We start from the raw sequence: 21,658 nt of genomic DNA on the forward strand, positions 1-21,658 counted from the left end.
ATAGAATGTGAACGCTTGGCAGCCTCTGCACACCCTGGAGGACGAAGCTGTTTAACAAATGGGCATTAACATACTGTACACTTAACCATTCCAGCAGGGAGTATCACAGCTTCACAGCACACACACTCTCTGCTGACGCACACACCTGTTGATATAAACAGCTGTGGGCAGATGGGAGAGTATTCTTAGTCTGTGACCCTCCCCCAGTTTAAGAGGTGGTAGGGGGTAGGGAGGGGCATTGTGATAAGCACACACACACATGAACTGTAGTTGGCAGAGGAGCCAGGTCCCTTTCCACATACTACATCCCCATCCCAAATGACAATGGTCGCCGGTACAAAGGGCAAAGCGCTTTCTCTGCCGCTCCTGAGATTTCTCTCACTCACTCACTCACTCGCACGCACGCACGCACACACACACACACACACACACACACACACACACACACACACACACACACACACACACACACACACACACACACACACACACACACACACACACACACACACACACACACACACACACACACACACACCTCTCTCCATCCCCCCCTCTTGACTCTCCATTCCCTTTCTCTCCTCTCTCCATTCCCCCTCTCTCCTCTCTGCATTCCCACTCTCTCCTCTCTCCATTCCCCCTCTATCCTCTCTGCATTCCCACTCTCTCCTCGCTCCTATTCCCTCTCTCCATTCCCTTTCTCTCCTCTCTCCATTCCCCCTCTCTCCTCTCTCTCCATTCCCCCTCTCTCCTCCCTCTCCATTCCCCCTCTTGACTCTCCATTCCCTTTCTCTCCTCTCTCCATTCCCATTCTCTCCTCTCTCCATTCCCCCTCTCTCCTCTCTGCATTCCCACTCTCTCCTCTCTCCATTCCCCCTCTATCCTCTCTGCATTCCCACTCTCTCCTCGCTCCCATTCCCTCTCTCCATTCCCTTTCTCTCCTCTCTCCATTCCCCCTCTCTCCTCTCTCTCCATTCCCCCTCTCTCCTCCCTCTCCATTCCCCCTCTTGACTCTCCATTCCCTTTCTCTCCTCTCTCCATTCCCTTTCTCTCCTCTCTCCATTCCCCCTCTCTCCTCTCTGCATTCCCACTCTCTCCTCTCTCCATTCCCCCTCTCTCCTCTCTGCATTCCCACTCTCTCCTCTCTGCATTCCCACTCTCTCCTCTCTCCCATTCCCTCTCTCCATTCCCTTTCTCTCCTCTCTCCATTCCCCCTCTCTCCTCTCTCTACATTCCCCCTCTTGACTCTCCATTCCCTTTCACTCCTCTCTCCATTCCCCCTTTCTCTCCTCTCTCCATTCCCCCTCTCTCCTCTCTGCATTCCCACTCTCTCCTCTCTCCATTCCCCCTCTCTCCTCTCTGCATTCCCACTCTCTCCTCTCTCCCATTCGCTCTCTCCATTCCCTTTCTCTCCTCTCTCCATTCCCCCTCTCTACTCTCTCCATTCCCCCTCTCCCTCTCTGCATTCCCACTCTCTCCTCTCTCCCATTCCCTCTCTCAATTCCCTTTATCTCCTCTCTCAATTCCCTTTATCTCCTCTCTCCATTCCCCCTCTCTCCTCTCTCTCCATTCCCTTTCCCTCCTCTCTCCATTCCCCCTCTCTCCTCTCTGCATTCCCACTCTCTCCTCTCTCCCATTCCCTCTCTCCATTCCCTCTGTCCTCTCTCCATTCCCCCTCTCTCCTCTCTCTCCATTCCCCCTCTCTCCTCTCTCAATTCCCTTTCACTCCTCTCTCCATTCCCCTTTATCTCCTCTCTCCATTCCCCCTCTCTCCTCTCTCCATTCCCTTTCTCTCCTCTCTCCATTCCCCCTCTCTCCTCTCTGCATTCCCACTCTCTCCTCTCTCCCATTCGCTCTCTCCATTCCCTTTCTCTCCTCTCTCCATTCCCCCTCTCTACTCTCTCCATTCCCCCTCTCTCCTCTCTGCATTCCCACTCTCTCCTCTCTCCCATTCCCTCTCTCAATTCCCTTTATCTCCTCTCTCCATTCCCCCTCTCTCCTCTCTCTCCATTCCCTTTCTCTCCTCTCTCCATTCCCCCTCTCTCCTCTCTGCATTCCCACTCTCTCCTCTCTCCCATTCCCTCTCTCCATTCCCTCTCTCCTCTCTCCATTCCCCCTCTCTCCTCTCTCTCCATTCCCCCTCTCTCCTCTCTCCATTCCCCCTCTCTCCTCTCTGCATTCCCACTCTCTCCTCTCTCCCATTCGCTCTCTCCATTCCCTTTCTCTCCTCTCTCCATTCCCCCTCTCTACTCTCTCCATTCCCCCTCTCTCCTCTCTGCATTCCCACTCTCTCCTCTCTCCCATTCCCTCTCTCCATTCCCTTTCTCTCCTCTCTCCATTCCCCCTCTCTCCTCTCTCTACATTCCCCCTCTTGACTCTCCATTCCCTTTCACTCCTCTCTCCATTCCCCCTTTCTCTCCTCTCTCCATTCCCCCTCTCTCCTCTCTGCATTCCCACTCTCTCTCTCTCCATTCCCCCTCTCTCCTCTCTCCCATTCCTCTCTCCATTCCCTTTCTCTCCTCTCTCCATTCCCCCTCTCTCTCTCTCCATTCCCCTCTCTCTCTCTGCATTCCCACTCTCTCCTCTCTCCCATTCCCTCTCTCCATTCCCTTTCTCTCCTCTCTCCATTCCCCCTCTCTCCTCTCTCTACATTCCCCCTCTTGACTCTCCATTCCCTTTCACTCCTCTCTCCATTCCCCCTTTCTCTCTCTCTCCATTCCCCCTCTCTCCTCTCTGCATTCCCACTCTCCCTCTCTCCATTCCCCCTCTCTCCTCTCTGCATTCCCACTCTCCCTCTCTCCCATTCGCTCTCTCCATTCCCTTTCTCTCCTCTCTCCATTCCCCCTCTCTACTCTCTCCATTCCCCCTCTCTCCTCTCTGCATTCCCACTCTCTCCTCTCTCCCATTCCCTCTCTCAATTCCCTTTATCTCCTCTCTCCATTCCCCCTCTCTCCTCTCTCTCCATTCCCTCTGTCCTCTCTCCATTCCCCCTCTCTCCTCTCTCTCCATTCCCTCTCTCCTCTCTCAATTCCCTTTATCTCCTCTCTCCATTCCCCCTCTCTCCTCTCTCTCATTCCCTTTCTCTCCTCTCTCCATTCCCCCTCTCCTCTGCATTCCCACTCTCTCCTCTCTCCCATTCCCTCTCTCTATTCCCTCTCTCCTCTCTCCATTCCCCCTCTCTCCTCTCTCTCCATTCCCCCTCTCTCCTCTCTCCATTCCCCCTCTCTCCTCTCTGCATTCCCACTCTCTCCTCTCTCCCATTCCCTCTCTCAATTCCCTTTATCTCCTCTCTCCATTCCCCCGCTCCTCCTCTCCATTCCTTTCTCTCCTCTCTCCATTCCCCCTCTCTCCTCTCTGCATTCCCCCTCTCTCCTCTCTCCCATTCCCTCTCTCCATTCCCTCCTCTCTTCCCCATTCCCCCTCCAACTCTCTCACCATTCCCCATCTCTCCTCTCTTCATTCCCCCTCTCTCCTCTCTCCATTCCCCATCTCTCCTCTCTTCATTCCAACTCTCTCCTCTTTCCATTCCCCTCTCTCCTCTCTCCATTCCCCCTCTCTCCTCTCTCCATTACCCCTCTCTCTCTCTCCATTCCCCTCTCTCTTCTCTCCATTCCCCCTCTCTCCTCTCTCCATTCACTCTCTCCTCTCTCTCCATTCCCACTCTCTCCTCTCCCCATCCCCTCTCTCCTCTCTCTCCATTCCCCCTCTCGCTCCTCTCCCCAACCCCTCTCCTCTTTCCATTCCCCTCTCTCCTCTCTCCATTCCCCCTCTCTCTCCTCTCCCCATCCCCTCTCTCCTCTCCCCATCCCCTCTCCTCTTTCCATTCCCCTCTCTCCTCTCTCCATTCCCCCTCTCTCTCCTCTCCCCATCCCCTCTCTCCTCTTTCCATTCCCCTCTCTCCTCTCCCCATCCCCTCTCCTCTTTCCATTCCCCTCTCTCCTCTCTCCATTCCCCCTCTCTCCTCTCCCCATCCCCTCTCTCCTCTCTCCATTCCCCCTCTCTCCTCATTCCCCTCTCTGTTCTCTCCATTCCCCCTCTCTCCTCTCTCCATTCCCCCTCTCTCCTCTCTCCATTCCCCCTCTCTCCTCATTCCCCATTCCATCTGTCCATTCCCCCTCTCTCCTCTCTATCCATTACCCCTCTCTCCTCTCTCACCATTCCACTCTCTCCTCTCTCCATTCCCCCTCTCTCCTCTCTTCATTCCCCCTCTCTCCTCTCTCCATTCTCCCTCTCTCCTCATTCCCCATTCCTTCTCTCCATTCCCCCTCTCCTCTCTCTCCATTCCCCCTCTCTCCTCTCTCACCATTCCCCGTCTCTCCTCTCTCCATTCCCCCTCTCTCCTCTCTCTCCATTCCCCCTCTCTCCTCTCTCACCATTCCCCTCCCTCCTCTCTCCATTCCCCCTCTCTCCTCTCTCCATTCCCCCTCTCTCCTCATTCCCCATTCCCTCTCTCCTCTCTGCATTCCCACTCTCTCCTCTCTCCCATTCGCTCTCTCCATTCCCTTTCTCTCCTCTCTCCATTCCCCTTCTCTCCTCTCTCTCCTCTCCCCATCCCCTCTCTCCTCTCTCCATTCCCCCTCTCTCCTCATTCCCCTCTCTCTTCTCTCCATTCCCCCTCTCTCCTCTCTCTATTCCCCCTCTCTCCTCATTCCCCATTCACTCTCTCCATTCCCCCTCTCTCCATTCCCCCTCTCCTCTCTCTCCATTCCCCCTCTCTCCTCTCTCACCATTCCCCATCTCTCCTCTCTCCATTCCCCCTCTCTCCTCTTTCCATTCCCCCTCTCTCCTCTCTCCATTCCCCTCTCCATTCCCTCTCTCCTCTCTCTCCATTCCCACTATCTCTCCTCTCCCCATCCCCTCTCTCTCTCCTCTCCCCATCCCCTCTCCTCTTTCCATTCCCCTCTCTCCTCTCTCCATTCCCCCTCTCTCTCCTCTCTCCATTCCCCCTCTCTCCTCATTCCCCTATCTCTTCTCTCCATTCCCCCTCTCTCCTCTCTCCATTCCCCCTCTCTCTCCTCTCCCCATCCCCTCTCTCCTCTCCTCTCCCCATCCCCTCTCCTCTTTCCATTCTCCGCTCTCCTCTCTCCATTCCCCCTCTCTCCTCTCCCCATTCCCTCTCTCCTCTCTCCATTTCCCCTCTCTCCTCATTCCCCTCTCTCTTCTCTCCATTCCTCCTCTCTCCTCTCTCCATTCCCCCTCTCTCTCCTATCCCTATCCCCTCTCTCCTCTCTCCATTCCCCCTCTCTCCTCATTCCCCTCTCTCTTCTCTCCATTTCCCCTCTCTCCTCTCTCCATTCCCCCTCTCTCCTCTCTCCATCCCCTCTCTCCTCATTCCCTATTCCCTCTCTCCATTCCCCCTCTCTCCTCTCTCCATTCCCCCTCTCTCCTCTCTCACCATTCCCCGTCTCTCCTCGCTCCATTCCCCCTCTCTCCTCTCTCCATTCCCCCTCTCTCCTCTCTCCATTTCCCCTCTCTCCTCATTCCCCTCTCTCTTCTCTCCATTCCTCATCTCTCCTCTCTCCATTCCCCCTCTCTCTCCTCTCCCAATCCCCTCTCTCCTCTCTCCATTCCCCCTCTCTCCTCATTCCCCTCTCTCTTCTCTCCATTTCCCCTCTCTCCTCTCTCCATTCCCCCTCTCTCCTCTCTCCATCCCCCTCTCTCCTCATTCCCTATTCCCTCTCTCCATTCCCCCTCTCTCCTCTCTCCATTCCCCCTCTCTCCTCTCTCACCATTCCCCATCTCTCCTCTCTCCATTCCCCCTCTCTCCTCTCTCCATTCCCCCTCTCTCCTCTCTCCATTCCCCCTCTCTCCTCATTCCCCATTCCCTCTCTCCATTCCCCCTCTCTCCTCTCTCCATTCCCCCTCTCTCCTCTCTCTCCATTCCCCCTCTCTCCTCTCTCACCATTCCCCTCTCTCTCCTCTCCCCATCCCCTCTCCTCTTTCCATTCCCCTCTCTCCTCTCTCCATTCCCCCTCTCTCTCCTCTCCCCACCCCCTCTCTCCTCTTTCCATTCCCCTCTCTCCTCTCTCCATTCCCCCTCTCTCTCCTCTCCCCACCCCCTCTCTCCTCTCTCCATTCCCCCTCTCTCTCCTCTCCCCACCCCCTCTCCTCTCTCCATTCCCCCTCTCTCTCCTCTCCCCACCCCCTTCTCCTCTTTCCATTCCCCTCTCTCCTCTCTCCACCCCCTCTCTCTCTTTTTCCATTCCCCTCTCTCCTCTCTCCATTCCCTCTCTCCTCTCTCTCCATTCCCTCCCTCTCTCCTCTCTCTCCATTCCCTTTATCTCTCCATTCCCCATCCCCTCTCCTCTCCCCATCCCCTCTCTCCTCTCTCCATTCCCCCTCTCTCTCCTCTCCCCATCCCCTCTCTCCTCTTTCCATTCCCCTCTCTCCTCTCCCCATCCCCTCTCCTCTTTCCATTCCCCTCTCTCCTCTCTCCATTCCCCCTCTCTCCTCTCCCCATCCCCTCTCTCCTCCCTCCATTCCCCCTCTCTCCTCATTCCCCTCTCTCTTCTCTCCATTCCCCCTCCCTCCTCTCTCCATTCCCCCTCTCTCCTCTCCCTATTCCCCCTCTCTCCTTCCCCATTCCCTCTCTCCATTCCCCCTCTCTCCTCTCTCCATTCCCCCTCTCTCCTCTCTCCATTCCCCCTCTCTCCTCTCTCTCCATTCCCCCTCTCTCCTCTCTCACCATTCCCCTCTCTCCTCTCTCCATTCCCCCTCTCTCCTCTCTCCATTCCCCCTCTCTCCTCTCTCCATTCCCCCTCTCTCCTCATTCCCCATTCCCTCTCTCCATTCCCCCTCTCTCCTCTCTCCATTCCCCCTCTCTCCTTTCTCTCCATTCCCCCTCTCTCCTCTTTCACCATTCCCCTCTCTCCACTCTCCATTCCCCTCTCTCCTCTCTCCATTCCCCCTCTCTCCTCTCTCCATTCCCCCTCTCTCCTCTCTCCATTCCCCTCTCTCCTCCTCATTCCCCATTCCCTCTCTCCATTCCCCCTCTCTCCTCTCTCCATTGCCCCTCTCTCCTCTCTCTCCATTCCCCCTCTCTCCTCTCTCACCATTCCCCATCTCTCCTCTCTCCATTCCCCCTCTCTCCTCTCTCCATTCCCCCTCTCTCCTCTCTCCATTCCCCCTCTCTCCTCATTCCCCATTCCCTCTCTCCATTCCCCCTCTCTCCTCTCTCCATTCCCCTCTCTCTTCTCTCCATTCCCCCTCTCTCCTCTCTCCATTCCCCCTCTCCTGTCTCCATGTCTCCATTCCCCTCTCTCCATTCCCCCTCTCTCCTCTTCCCATTCCCCTCTCCTCTCTCCTCTTCCCCTCTCTCTTCTCTCCATTCCCCCTCTCTCTCTCCATTCCCCCTCTCCATTCCCCCTCTCTCCTCATTCCCCATTCCCTCTCTCCATTCCCCCTCTCTCCTCTCTCCATTCCCCTCTCTCTTCTCTCCATTCCCCCTCTCTCCTCTCTCCATTCCCCCTCTCTCCTCTCTCCATTCCCCCTCTCTCCTCTCTCCATTCCCCCTATCTCCTCATTCCCCATTCCCTCTCTCCATTCCCCCTCTCTCCTCTCTCCATTCCCCTCTCTCTTCTCTCCATTCCCCCTCTCTCCTCTCTCCAGAGAGAGAGAGAGAGAGAGAGAGAGAGAGAGAGAGAGAGAGAGAGAGAGAGAGAGAGAGAGAGAGAGAGAGAGAGAGAGAGAGAGAGAGAGAGAGAGAGAGAGAGAGAGAGAATCAAACAGGGGAGAATAAAGACATAGACTAGATTTGAACCTGAAATGTCAACTGAAATGCCACCAAGTTAGAGTGGTAGAAGCCTATACAAACAGCCTGTACCTGATGTCTGGCATGTAGAGTAGAGTGACTGTACATGGCCTCACATAATGCCATGGCAGGCTGTTGAACAGGCACAGACTTGCTGTGCCAGTGAATTGGGATGGGCACAATGGTAGTTGCGCCTGTTTTAGCAGTGCTATGTTCTCTTTGTTTGTGGTGGAATGAGGCTTGCACAATGGCTGCACGCGGTGCATAACCCTAAACATTCAGTTTCCCTGACCTGAGCCATCCCCTCACTGGACAATGCAACAGGGCCCCTGTCCTAAAGGGTCAAAGGCTGTCACCCTTCAGTGAGAGAGAATGTGCATGTGCGAGGGATGGCCTTTGTATGCTTGAGATGACGAGTGCACAGGAAGGAAGCTTTACAAATGTCTTCTTTTTCATATAGCCATTGAAAAGTTTGTTAGACGTTCATTCATTTGGCTTCTGCAGCCAGAGCTCACTCTTCCTGTTTCTCCCGCCCTGCTGTTCAACAGAGCAACAGAGTAACACAGAACAGAGTGACATCTCAAATACAAACAGTGGGGTCCCAGACAGAGCCAGGGATTGTATCTCAGAGAAGAAGCAGTCCTCCCAGCAGCAGGAAGTCAGTCATTAGGAAACCATCACATGGACAGCAGGTCCACCACTCAGCAGTGTATCAAACAATGCAGGGCCCTGATTGGTCACAAGGTATTGTAATGCCAAAGGTGATCTTTAGTATGTATCACATCACAACAGGCCTGCAGTGAGGAGAGAGGGGGGTCTGTGTTAGGGGAGAGGAGAGAGGGAGGGACTGTGTGAGGGGTGAGGAGATAGGGAGGGAGGGAGTGAGGGCAGAGGAGAGAGGGAGGGAGTGTGTTAGGGGAGAGGAGAGAGGGAGGGAGTGTGTGAGGGGAGAGGAGAGAGGGAGGGAGGGAGTGAGGGCAGAGGAGAGAGGGAGGGAGTGTGTTAGGGGAGAGGAGAGAGGGAGGGAGTGTGTGAGGGGAGAGGAGAGAGGGAGGGACTGTGTTAGGGGAGAGGGGAGAGGGAGGGACTGTGTGAGGGGTGAGGAGGAGAGGGAAGGAGTGTGTGAGGGGTGAGGAGGAGAGGGAGGGACTGTGTGAGGGGTGAGGAGATAGGGAGGGAGTGAGGGCAGAGGAGAGAGGGAGGGAGTGTGTTACGGGAGAGGAGAGAGGGAGGGAGTGTGTGAGGGGAGAGGAGAGAGGGAGGGAGTGAGGGCAGAGGAGAGAAGGAGGGAGTGTGTGAGGGGAGAGGAGAGAGGGAGGGACTGTGTTAGGGGAGAGGAGAGAGGGAGGGACTGCGTTAGGGGAGAGGAGAGAGGGAGGGACTGTGTTAGGGGAGAGGAGAGAGGGAGGGACTGTGTTAGGGGAGAGGAGAGAGGGAGGGACTGTGTTAGGGGAGAGAAGAGAGGGAGGGAGTGTGTTAGGGGAGAGGAGAGAGGGAGGGACTGTGTTAGGGGAGAGGAGAGAGGGAGGGAGTGTGTTAGGGGAGAGGAGAGAGGGAGGGAGTGTGTGAGGGGAGAGGAGAGAGGGAGGGACTGTGTTAGGGGAGAGGAGAGAGGGAGGGACTGTGTTAGGGGAGAGGAGAGAGGGAGGGACTGTGTTAGGGGAGAAGAGAGAGGGAGGGACTGTGTTAGGGGAGAGGAGAGAGGGAGGGAGTGTGTTAGGGGAGAGGAGAGAGGGAGGGACTGTGTTAGGGGAGAGGAGAGAGGGAGGGAGTGTGTTAGGGGAGAGGAGAGAGGGAGGGAGTGAGGGCAGAGGAGAGAGGGAGGGACTGTGTGAGGGGAGAAGAGGGAGGGAGTGTGTGAGGGGAGAGGAGAGAGGGAGGGACTATGTGAGGGGAGAGGAGAGAGGGAGGGAGGGAGTGAGGGCAGAGGAGAGAGGGAGGGACTGTGCTAGGGGAGAGGAGAGAGGGAGGGACTGTGTTAGGGGTGAGGAGAGAGGGAGGGAGTGTGTGAGGGGTGAGGAGAGAGGGAAGGAGTGTGTGAGGGGAGAAGAGAGAGGGAGGGAGTGTGTGAGGGGAGAGGAGAGAGGGAGGGACTGTGTGAGGGGAGAAGAGAGAGGGAGGGAGTGTGTGAGGGGAGAGGAGAGAGGGAGGGAGTGAGGGCAGAGGAGAGAGGGAGGGACTGTGTTAGGGGAGAGGAGAGAGGGAGGGACTGTGTTAGGGGAGAGGAGAGAGGGAGGGACTGTGTTAGGGGAGAAGAGAGAGGGCGCGACTGTGTTAGGGGAGAGGAGAGAGGGAGGGACTGTGTTAGGGGAGAGGAGAGAGGGCGCGACTGTGTTAGGGGAGAGGAGAGAGGGAGGGACTGTGTTAGGGGAGAGGAGAGAGGGAGGGAGTGTGTTAGGGGAGAGGAGAGAGGGCGCGACTGTGTTAGGGGAGAGGAGAGAGGGAGGGACTGTGTTAGGGGAGAGGAGAGAGGGAGGGAGTGTGTGAGGGGTGAGGAGAGAGGGAAGGAGTGTGTGAGGGGAGAAGAGAGAGGGAGGGAGTGTGTGAGGGGAGAGGAGAGAGGGAGGGACTGTGTGAGGGGAGAAGAGAGAGGGAGGGAGTGTGTGAGGGGAGAGGAGAGAGGGAGGGAGTGAGGGCAGAGGAGAGAGGGAGGGACTGTGTTAGGGGAGAGGAGAGAGGGCGCGACTGTGTTAGGGGAGAGGAGAGAGGGAGGGACTGTGTTAGGGGAGAGGAGAGAGGGAGGGAGTGTGTGAGGGGTGAGGAGAGAGGGAAGGAGTGTGTGAGGGGAGAAGAGAGAGGGAGGGAGTGTGTGAGGGGAGAGGAGAGAGGGAGGGACTGTGTGAGGGGAGAAGAGAGAGAGAGGGAGTGTGTGAGGGGTGAGGAGAGAGGGAAGGAGTGTGTGAGGGGAGAAGAGAGAGGGATGGATTGTGTGAGGGGAGAGGAGAGAGGGAAGGAGTGTGTGAGGGGAGAGGAGAGAGGGAAGGAGTGTGTGAGGGCAGAGGAGAGAGGGAAGGAGTGTGCGAGGGGTGAGGAGAGAGGGAGGGAGTGTGTGAGGGGTGAGGAGAGAGGGAGGGAGTGTGTGAGGGGTGAGGAGAGAGGGAGGGAGTGTGTGAGGGGTGAGGAGAGAGGGAGGGAGTGTGTGAGGGGTGAGGAGAGAGGGAGGGAGTGTGTGAGGGGTTAGGAGAGAGGGAATGAGTGTGTGAGGGGTGAGGAGAGGGAGGGAGTGTGTGAGGGGTGAGGAGGAGAGCGAAGGAGTGTGTGAGGGGAGAGGAGGAGAGGGAAGGAGTGTGTGAGGGGTGAGAAGAGAGGGAGGGAGTGTGTTAGGGGAGAGGAGAGAGGGAGGGACTGTGTTAGGGGAGAGAGAGAGGGAGGGACTGTGTTAGGGGAGAGGAGAGAGGGAGGGAGGTGTTAGGGGAGAGGAGAGAGGGAGGGACTGTGTTAGGGGAGGGAGAGGAGAGAGGGGAGGGAGTGTGTTAGGGGAGAGGAGAGAGGGAGGGACTGTGTTAGGGGAGAGGAGAGAGGGAGGGACTGTGTGAGGGGAGAGAGAGGGAGGGAGTGTGTTAGGGGAGAGGAGAGAGGGAGGGAGTGTGTTAGGGGAGAGGAGAGAGGGAGGGACTGTGTTAGGGGAGAGGAGAGAGGGAGGGACTGTGTTAGGGGAGAGGAGAGAGGGAGGGAGGGTGTTAGGGGAGAGGAGAGAGGGGAGGGACTGTGTTAGGGGAGAGGAGAGAGGGAGGGACTGTGTTAGGGGAGAGGAGAGGGGAGGGAGTGTGTGAGGGGAGAGGAGAGAGGGAAGGAGGGGAGTGTGAGGGGAGAAGAGAGAGGGAGGGAGTGTGTGAGGGGAGAGGAGAGAGGGAGGGACTGTGTGAGGGGAGAGGAGAGAGGAGGGAGGTGAGGGGGAGAGGAGAGAGGGAGGGACTGTGTTAGGGGAGGGGAGAGGAGTGTTAGGGGGAGGGAGGGAGGGAGTGAGGGGAGAGGAGAGAGGGAGGGACTGTGTTAGGGGAGGGGGGAGTGTTAGAGAGGAGAGAGGGAGGGACTGTGTTAGGGGAGAGAGAGGAGTGTTAGAGGGAGGGACTGTGTTAGGGGAGAGGAGAGAGGGAGGGAGTGTGTGAGGGTGAGGAGAGAGGGAAGGAGTGTGTGAGGGGAGAAGAGAGAGGGAGGGAGTGTGTGAGGGGAGAGGAGAGAGGGAGGGACTGTGTGAGGGAAGAGAGAGGGAGGGAGTGTGTGAGGGGAGAGGAGAGAGGGAGGGAGTGAGGGCAGAGGAGAGAGGGAGGGACTGTGTTAGGGGAGAGGAGAGAGGGAAGGACTGTGTGAGGGGAGAGAGAGAGGGAGGGACTGTGTGAGGGGAGAGGAGAGAGAGGGAGGGAGGGTGAGAGGAGGAGGAGGAGAGAAGAGGAGGGAGAGGAGTGTGTGAGGGGAGAGGAGAGAGGGAAGGAGGGGAGAAGAGAGAGAGAGGGAGTGTGCGAGGGGTGAGGAGGAGAGGGGAGGGAGTGTGTGAGGGGAGAGGAGAGAGGGAGGGAGTGTGAGGAGGGGAGGGAGAGAGGGAGGGAGTGTGGGAGGGGTGAGGAGAGAGGGAGGGAGGGAGTGTGTGAGGGTTGAGGAGAGAGGGAGGGAGTGTGTGAGGGGTTAGGAGAGAGGGAATGAGTGTGTGAGGGGTGAGGAGAGGGAGGGAGTGTGTGAGGGGAATGAGTGAGGAGGAGAGGGAAGGAGGAGGAGAGCGAAGGAGTGTGAGGGGAGAGGAGGAGAGGGAAGGAGTGTGTGAGGGGTGAGAAGAGAGGGAGGGAGTGTGTGAGGGGTGAGAAGAGAGGGAGGGAGTGTGTGAGGGGTGAGGAGGAGGGGGCAACAAAAATACTTAATGACTTTCACACTGGGCTGAAGCTAGGGCAAAGAGCAGAGGGATGAGAGAGGGGGGATCAACCAGTCAATCCTTGGGGGATCAATCAGTCAACCCTACAGATCAGCATGATTGACAGGCGATGGGCACGACAGGGCTAGTCACAGAACCTCAGAGGAACAGAGAAGTCACCTCAGCACTTTTACAAAGTCAGAAAAGTCATCTGAGAGAGAGAAGGGGAGGGAGGGAGAAAACGAGGAAGGAGGAAGAGTACTGTGTGTAAAACAACCCGAGCAGACACAAATAAAAGCCAATCACCATAACCATCATCAGCAGCAGCAGTAGCAGGAGGAGGAGAGATGCAGTTTTTGACACTCACAAAATTCCTCAGCGCCTCTTGCCAAAAGTGAGGCCCCACTTTCACAGTTTGATAGGTGCGAGAGATACGGTGGAGATGGGGGGTGCGATGGTGCAGAGAAGGGGGGCTGTGCTGTGCAGATGGGTAATGAAAGCGTTGGACTGGACGGAACAGAACAGAGAAAGAGGTATAGGACCGTTACATGAGCCATGAAGATGGGGCTCACGCCGTTGGCTGTGAGATAGAACAAAAGGTCAAGTGAATTCCAGTCAGGGACAGGAGGAGGGACAAGACGGATGGGGAAGGAGGGGGAGAGGTACAGGCAGAACCTGGCCGAGCCCACTCAGGACTGGCACTGCCAAAGCAAACCCGCCCCTCGATACCAAGGACGGGCATAAAACACCTCAAACAAAACACCTAGCGTTAGCATTATCCTGATTTAGCACTAGCCACCACCGACAGGAAGTAAGGATGGCTGTCTTTATGTCCACTGTAGAAGAAGAGGCATGGCAGAAGGGAAAGGCCTCTGTCTGAATAGAGGATACAGAGAAGCCAAGAGGCCAGCCTTCTCAAAGGCCATTAACATCCCAAGGGACTTACAGTATAGTAGTAGGATACAGGCAGGGACTCGCTGGAGCGCTAACACACACTATCCAGGCCTAATGGCCTCTGCAATGACTTCATTTAAGCCTAGACTGTTTAGTCTCTGGATATAAATGTGAACAAGGGAGCTGCTGCCACTAAGAGACGTGTGCCAGGACTTCCTGATCAGACCGTATTGTGATGAGATGCAGTCATTATGTTGTTCATGTTTTAGGAATGTTGATAACAAGTCAATCTGCGCTGGAGAAATACATCCTGATATCAGGACCCTTGATAGTTGTTGCTGTGAATAGGGGCGACACTGTACAATTTTCTTACCAGTTTTCGAGAGAAACCTACTTCTAGTATAATGCCTGTTTTGGGTAAAAGTATCAACACATAATTGTGTATAATTTAACTTGCGTGTTGAAGAGCTATATTGCACCATTACCGGGGCGATTACGCCTCTTTGAACCGGGACATGTCTGGTTGCTTGTGGAGACATGAATCATGGTTAAAGGGTTGAGGCTGGGTGCAGAAGCAGCTGAGAAAGAGGCCATTGAAATGGCTCCCAGCAAAGAGACGGGGAAAGAGCAGCTTTTACCCAGAAGAGAGCAGGGAGTCCACAGCAACACACACAGAGAGCATGGAGTCCACAGCAACAAACACAGAAAACAGGGAGTCCACAGCAACAAACACAGAGAGCAGGGAGTCCACAGCAACAAACACAGAGAGCATGGAGTCCACGGCAACACACACAGAGAGCATGGAGTCCACAGCAACACACACAGAGAGCATGGAGTGCTCAGCAACAAACACAGAGCGCATGGAGTCCACAGCAACAAACACAGAGAGCATGGAGTCCACAGCAACAAACACAGAGAGCATGTAGTCCACAGCAACAAACACAGAGAGCAGGGAGTCCACAGCAACAAACACAGAGAGCATGGAGTCCACAGCAACACACACAGAGAGCAGGGAGTCCACAGCAACAAACACAGAGAGCATGGAGTCCACAGCAACACACACAGAGAGCATGGAGTCCACAGCAACACACACAGAGAGCATGGAGTGCTCAGCAACAAACACAGAGAGCATGGAGTCCACAGCAACAAACACAGAGAGCAGGGAGTCCACAGCAACAAACACAGAGAGCATGGAGTCCACGGCAACACACACAGAGAGCATGGAGTCCACAGCAACACACACAGAGAGCATGGAGTGCTCAGCAACAAACACAGAGCGCATGGAGTCCACAGCAACAAACACAGAGAGCATGGAGTCCACAGCAACAAACACAGAGAGCATGTAGTCCACAGCAACAAACACAGAGAGCAGGGAGTCCACAGCAACAAACACAGAGAGCATGGAGTCCACAGCAACACACACAGAGAGCAGGGAGTCCACAGCAACAAACACAGAGAGCATGGAGTCCACAGCAACACACACAGAGAGCATGGAGTCCACAGCAACACACACAGAGAGCATGGAGTGCTCAGCAACAAACACAGAGAGCATGGAGTCCACAGCAACACACACAGAGAGCAGGGAGTCCACAGCAACAAACACAGAGAGCATGGAGTCCACAGCAACAAACACAGAGAGCAGGGAGTCCACAGCAACACACACAGAGAGCATGGAGTCCACAGCAACAAACACAGAGAGCATGGAGTCCACAGCAACAAACACAGAGAGCATGGAGTCCACAGCAACAAACACAGAGAGCATGGAGTCCACAGCAACAAACACAGAGAGCATGGAGTCCACAGCAACAAACACAGAGAGCAGGGAGTCCACAGCAACACACACAGAGAGCATGGAGTCCACAGCAACAAACACAGAGAGCATGGAGTCCACAGCAACAAACACAGAGAGCAGGGAGTCCACAGCAACACACACAGAGAGCATGGAGTCCACAGCAACAAACACAGAGAGCATGGAGTCCACAGCAACAAACACAGAGAGCAGGGAGTCCACAGCAACACACACAGAGAGCATGGAGTCCACAGCAACAAACACAGAGAGCATGGAGTCCACAGCAACAAACACAGAGAGCAGGAGTCCACAGCAACACACACAGAGAGCATGGAGTCCACAGCAACAAACACAGAGAGCATGGAGTCCACAGCAACAAACACAGAGAGCATGGAGTCCACAGCAACAAACACAGAGAGCATGGAGTCCACAGCAACACACACAGAGAGCATGGAGTCCACAGCAACAAACACAGAGAGCAGGGAGTCCACAGTAACAAACACAGAGAGCATGGAGTCCACAGCAACAAACACAGAGAGCAGGGAGTCCACAGCAACACACACAGAGAGCATGGAGTCCACAGCAACAAACACAGAGAGCATGGAGTCCACAGCAACACACACAGAGAGCAGGGAGTCCACAGCAACAAACACAGAGAGCATGGAGTCCACAGCAACACACACAGAGAGCATGGAGTCCACAGCAACACACACAGAGAGCATGGAGTGCTGAGCAACAAACACAGAGAGCATGGAGTCCACAGCAACACACACAGAGAGCAGGGAGTCCACAGCAACAAACACAGAGAGCATGGAGTCCACAGCAACAAACACAGAGAGCAGGGAGTCCACAGCAACACACACAGAGAGCATGGAGTCCACAGCAACAAACACAGAGAGCATGGAGTCCACAGCAACAAACACAGAGAGCATGGAGTCCACAGCAACAAACACAGAGAGCATGGAGTCCACAGCAACAAACACAGAGAGCAGGGAGTCCACAGCAACACACACAGAGAGCAGGGAGTCCACAGCAACACACACAGAGAGCATGGAGTCCACAGCAACAAACACAGAGAGCATGGAGTCCACAGCAACAAACACAGAGAGCAGGGAGTCCACAGCAACACACACAGAGAGCATGGAGTCCACAGCAACAAACACAGAGAGCATGGAGTCCACAGCAACAAACACAGAGAGCATGGAGTCCACAGCAACAAACACAGAGAGCATGGAGTCCACAGCAACACACACAGAGAGCATGGAGTCCACAGCAACACACACAGAGAGCATGGAGTGCTCAGCAACAAACACAGAGCATGGAGTCCACAGCAACAAACACAGAGAGCAGGGAGTCCACAGCAACAAACACAGAGAGCATGGAGTCCACGGCAACACACACAGAGAGCATGGAGTCCACAGCAACACACACAGAGAGCATGGAGTGCTCAGCAACAAACACAGAGCGCATGGAGTCCACAGCAACAAACACAGAGAGCATGGAGTCCACAGCAACAAACACAGAGAGCATGTAGTCCACAGCAACAAACACAGAGAGCAGGAGTCCACAGCAACAAACACAGAGAGCATGGAGTCCACAGCAACACACACAGAGAGCAGGGAGTCCACAGCAACAAACACAGAGAGCATGGAGTCCACAGCAACACACACAGAGAGCATGGAGTCCACAGCAACACACACAGAGAGCATGGAGTGCTCAGCAACAAACACAGAGAGCATGGAGTCCACAGCAACACACACAGAGAGCAGGGAGTCCACAGCAACAAACACAGAGAGCATGGAGTCCACAGCAACAAACACAGAGAGCAGGGAGTCCACAGCAACACACACAGAGAGCATGGAGTCCACAGCAACAAACACAGAGAGCATGGAGTCCACAGCAACAAACACAGAGAGCATGGAGTCCACAGCAACAAACACAGAGAGCATGGAGTCCACAGCAACAAACACAGAGAGCATGGAGTCCACAGCAACAAACACAGAGAGCAGGGAGTCCAGCAACACACAGCAACACACACAAAGAGCATGGAGTCCACAGCAACAAACACAGAGAGCATGGAGTCCACAGCAACAAACACAGAGAAACATGGAGTGCAACAGCAGGGAGTCAACAAACACAGAGCGCACAACAGCAACAAACACAGAGAGCAGGAGTCCACAGCAACAAACACAGAGAGCATGGAGTCCACAGCAACAAACACAGAGAGCATGGAGTCCACAGCAACAAACACAGAGAGCAGGGAGTCCACAGCAACACACACAGAGAGCATGGAGTCCACAGCAACAAACAGAGAGCATGGACAGCAGAGAGCAGGGAGTCCACAGGAGTGGAGTCACAGCAACAAACACAGAGAGCATGGAGTCCACAGCAACAAACACAGAGAGCATGGAGTCCACAGCAACAAACACAGAGAGCATGGAGTCCACAGCAACACACACAGAGAGCATGGAGTCCACAGCAACACACACAGAGAGCATGGAGTGCTCAGCAACAAACACAGAGAGCATGGAGTCCACAGCAACAAACACAGAGAGCAGGGAGTCCACAGCAACAAACACAGAGAGCATGGAGTCCACGGCAACACACACAGAGAGCATGGAGTCCACAGCAACACACACAGAGAGCATGGAGTGCTCAGCAACAAACACAGAGCGCATGGAGTCCACAGCAACAAACACAGAGAGCATGGAGTCCACAGCAACAAACACAGAGAGCATGTAGTCCACAGCAACAAACACAGAGAGCAGGGAGTCCACAGCAACAAACACAGAGAGCATGGAGTCCACAGCAACACACACAGAGAGCAGGAGTCCACAGCAACAAACACAGAGAGCATGGAGTCCACAGCAACACACACAGAGAGCATGGAGTCCACAGCAACACACACAGAGAGCATGGAGTGCTCAGCAACAAACACAGAGAGCATGGAGTCCACAGCAACACACACAGAGAGCAGGGAGTCCACAGCAACAAACACAGAGAGCATGGAGTCCACAGCAACAAACACACAGAGCAGGGAGTCCACAGCAACACACACAGAGAGCATGGAGTCCACAGCAACAAACACAGAGAGCATGGAGTCCACAGCAACAAACACAGAGAGCATGGAGTCCACAGCAACAAACACAGAGAGCATGGAGTCCACAGCAACAAACACAGAGAGCATGGAGTCCACAGCAACAAACACAGAGAGCAGGGAGTCCACAGCAACACACACAGAGAGCATGGAGTCCACAGCAACAAACACAGAGAGCATGGAGTCCACAGCAACAAACACAGAGAGCAGGGAGTCCACAGCAACACACACAGAGAGCATGGAGTCCACAGCAACAAACACAGAGAGCATGGAGTCCACAGCAACAAACACAGAGAGCAGGGAGTCCACAGCAACACACACAGAGAGCATGGAGTCCATAGCAACAAACACAGAGAGCATGGAGTCCACAGCAACAAACACAGAGAGCAGGGAGTCCACAGCAACACACACAGAGAGCATGGAGTCCACAGCAACAAACACAGAGAGCATGGAGTCCACAGCAACAAACACAGAGAGCATGGAGTCCACAGCAACAAACACAGAGAGCATGGAGTCCACAGCAACAAACACAGAGAGCATGGAGTCCACAGCAACAAACACAGAGAGCAGGGAGTCCACAGTAACAAACACAGAGAGCATGGAGTCCACAGCAACACACACAGAGAGCAGGGAGTCCACAGCAACAAACACAGAGAGCATGGAGTCCACAGCAACACACACAGAGAGCATGGAGTCCACAGCAACACACACAGAGAGCATGGAGTGCTCAGCAACAAACACAGAGAGCATGGAGTCCACAGCAACACACACAGAGAGCAGGGAGTCCACAGCAACAAACACAGAGAGCATGGAGTCCACAGCAACAAACACAGAGAGCAGGGAGTCCACAGCAACACACACAGAGAGCATGGAGTCCACAGCAACAAACACAGAGAGCATGGAGTCCACAGCAACAAACACAGAGAGCATGGAGTCCACAGCAACAAACACAGAGAGCATGGAGTCCACAGCAACAAACACAGAGAGCATGGAGTCCACAGCAACAAACACAGAGAGCAGGGAGTCCACAGCAACACACACAGAGAGCATGGAGTCCACAGCAACAAACACAGAGAGCATGGAGTCCACAGCAACAAACACAGAGAGCAGGGAGTCCACAGCAACACACACAGAGAGCATGGAGTCCACAGCAACAAACACAGAGAGCATGGAGTCCACAGCAACAAACACAGAGAGCAGGGAGTCCACAGCAACACACACAGAGAGCATGGAGTCCACAGCAACAAACACAGAGAGCATGGAGTCCACAGCAACAAACACAGAGAGCAGGGAGTCCACAGCAACACACACAGAGAGCATGGAGTCCACAGCAACAAACACAGAGAGCATGGAGTCCACAGCAACAAACACAGAGAGCATGGAGTCCACAGCAACAAACACAGAGAGCATGGAGTCCACAGCAACAAACACAGAGAGCATGGAGTCCACAGCAACAAACACAGAGAGCAGGGAGTCCACAGCAACACACACAGAGAGCATGGAGTGCTCAGCAACAAACACAGAGAGCATGGAGTCCAAAGCAACAAACACAGGCTGATTAGACCACACACACACACACACACACACACACACACACACACACACACACACACACACACACACACACACACACACACACACACACACACACACACACACACACACACACACACACACACACACACACACACACACACACACACACACACACACACACACACACAGACGCCCACTTTTCTAATACAGTGACTGATGCATACTGTGCTGGGTCCATAGAAACAGTATAAACACAAACACTAAAAATAAAAATGTGCTCACACATACCACTCTCTCTTTCTCTCTTTCTCTCTTTCTCTCCAACACCCGCAGCTGTTTTCCCCTTTAATACCACCTTCAAAGTGCAGCAAAACATTTCAAGTTGTGCTGACTGTGTAGCATAGCAACCTGCAGCGACGCAAATGGCTTCTTTGTGCTGCCCCCGAAAGGAGGTAAGAGACGGAGGGAGCGAGAGAGCAGGGGAACAATGGAGACGGGAAAGGAGAGCGAGGACGGAGTGCATCCACAAGGAGCTGATGCATGGATGGCAAAGAGGTAACCAAGAGGAGACGGGGAGGGGGGAAGAGGAGAGGAAAGAGAGGGGGATTTGGGCTCTTGGACATTAGAGCTTTCACTGCAGATGCCCAGTGGAGTGGGGGGGGCCTATAGCCTTCCACTCAAGCAACCTCATGCTCGAAAAACCTTGCTTACAGAGAGAGGAAAGCATTATGTCTTGCCAGACCGGACACCTTTAGAGAGGGCTTGTACTGCAGGCTACTAGATGCCAACCCAAGACATTATATAGTGCATCTAGAAACAACATCCTTTCATCATGTCCTACAAAGCATTCTGCTGGCTTGGTCTGTTTCCCCTCCATTAGTTCTAAGGTTTGAGCACAGTGGGTGTTTGCACTTTTCCCAGTTCGACACACACACCCCGTACACACACACACACACCCCGTACACACACACACCAATAAAGAATCTGGTGGTCTGAAACACGGTGTGCAACGTCAGGTTGTCAAAGGCTCTAAAGTGCAGGTGGGACAGTGGACAGAGGGTTAAATGGCCATTAACCTCCCCAGTCTGTGGTCCCCTTGCCAAGGATATTGATCAAAGCTATGCTGGCTCCCTCTCTCTCTCCCTCTTTCTCTCTCTGGCGGAAATAGAGCCTTTGAAGGGTGATGGCTAAGCCCCGGTGCAAGGATCTGACTCAAAGCCCCACTGTAGTGGAGTTAATGCCTGTGTCTCTCCCACTTGCAGGTTCAAAAGCAGGGCTGTCCGCTGACAGAGCAGGTTGGGGACAGAGGGGGACGTGGCCGCCAGCCGAGAGCTGGATTACTGTCTGTCTTCTCTGGGCCTCTGGGGATATGGTGATGGAGACTCCTCTTTCTCTCTCTTTTCATCCCTCCTCTCCTCCCTCTCTGCATTTCATCTCCTGCTGTTTGATCTCTCTCTCTATATATATATATATATATATATATATATATATATATATATATATATATATATATATATATATATATATATATATATATATATATATATATATATGTGTGTGTGTTAATGTTTTTTTCTGTCTCTATAGAGACTAAGTCAAGCTGTGTTGCTTTCTATCACTCTCTCCCACTATCCTTGTATCACTATGGCTCTCTGCATCACTATGGCTCTCTGCATCACTATGGCTCTCTGCATCACTATGGCTCTCTGTATCACTATGGCTCTCTGTCTCACTATGGCTCTCTGCATC

At 54.3% G+C, this 21,658-nt stretch overlaps 1 protein-coding gene across 1 annotated transcript in view; it reads right to left on the bottom strand.

The window, feature by feature from the left end:
* The window catches only part of LOC123998716 (rho-related GTP-binding protein RhoN-like), a 51,339-nt gene that overhangs the window by 10,595 nt on the left and 19,086 nt on the right, over positions 1-21,658 (bottom strand). The gene's annotated exons all lie outside the window — the stretch shown is intronic.

Source organism: Oncorhynchus gorbuscha, linkage group LG16, assembly GCF_021184085.1.
Source record: "Oncorhynchus gorbuscha isolate QuinsamMale2020 ecotype Even-year linkage group LG16, OgorEven_v1.0, whole genome shotgun sequence".
Classification (NCBI taxonomy): Eukaryota; Metazoa; Chordata; class Actinopteri; order Salmoniformes; family Salmonidae; genus Oncorhynchus; species Oncorhynchus gorbuscha.